General features: G+C 32.3%; 1 non-coding gene across 1 annotated transcript; it reads right to left on the reverse strand.

Moving 5' to 3' along the window:
- Nucleotides 1–700: 700 nt before the first annotated feature.
- Nucleotides 701–805, reverse strand: LOC120587113 (U6 spliceosomal RNA). Its single transcript, XR_005648877.1, has one exon. It is a non-coding gene; the product is annotated as a U6 spliceosomal RNA (small nuclear RNA).
- Nucleotides 806–1,056: the final 251 nt, after the last annotated feature.

Below are 1,056 nucleotides of genomic sequence, written 5' to 3' on the forward strand. Positions count from 1 at the left end.
AGGCAGCTTTGCCATTTTAAATTCCCACCAGCAACGTATGAGGATTCCAGCTTCCCCACATCCTCACCAACACTTGGTATTATTATCTGTCTTTTGGTTATAGCCATTCTATATGGTGTGTAGTGGCATCTTACTGTTTTTTTTCATATAATTTTTAGATTGTACATTATAGGTTGAGCATCTCTATATTCTATTGTGTGATTACCACTGGGAGGTCAGTTCCTTCGACTACATATATTTGATTCCCTTTGCCCAATTCACTCTGATCCCTTATGTTTACATTGCTTGCCTATCTATCTCTTCCCTCCTCCCCACCCCATCCTCTTGCTGTGGTTTATTTCCCATGTGACTAGTGATGCCGAATACCTCCCCCCACCCTGCCGGCTATGTATCTTTTCATGTGCTTATTAGCCATTCCTATATTTTTTTTGGTGAAATGTCTATTCATATCTTTTCCCATTTTTTAAATTAGGTTCTTATCGAGTTTTAAGAGTTCTTTGTATTTTCTGGATACAAGTCCTTTATCACACTGTAATTCAAAAATATTTTCTCCCAGTCTATGGTTTGTCTTTTCATTTACTTTTTTTTTTTTTTTTTTTGAGAAAAAAACATTAGGTAGTAAACTTTTTCCTTTTCATGTTAAGTAATTCTGTAATTTTTATTTTTTCATTTTAATAGATGTAACTTCTTAAATTTCTTAAAAAATATAGAACATTTCATGAATTTGCATGTCATCCTTATACAGAGGCCATGCTATTCTTTTGTTTCTTTTCAGTTTTAGTATATGTGCTGGCAAAATGAGCACTGTTTTCATTTTTTTAGTGATGTCTCTTCAAATACAAACATTTTTAATTTTAATGAAGTTCAATTTATCAACTTTTTCCTTTTATGAGTTATTTGGTGTCCATTTGAAGAACTTTTTGCCTAGTCCAAGGTTGCAAAGATTTTCTCCTATGCTTTCTCCTAAACATTTTTTTAGTTTTACATATAGGTCTATGATCCATTTTGAGTTAATTTTTGTGTTTGATGTGAGATAAATCTAAGTTTACTTTTTGC

The sequence above is a fragment of the Pteropus medius genome, unplaced genomic scaffold, assembly GCF_902729225.1.
Source record: "Pteropus medius unplaced genomic scaffold, Ma_sr-lr_union100, whole genome shotgun sequence".
NCBI lineage: Eukaryota > Metazoa > Chordata > Mammalia > Chiroptera > Pteropodidae > Pteropus > Pteropus medius.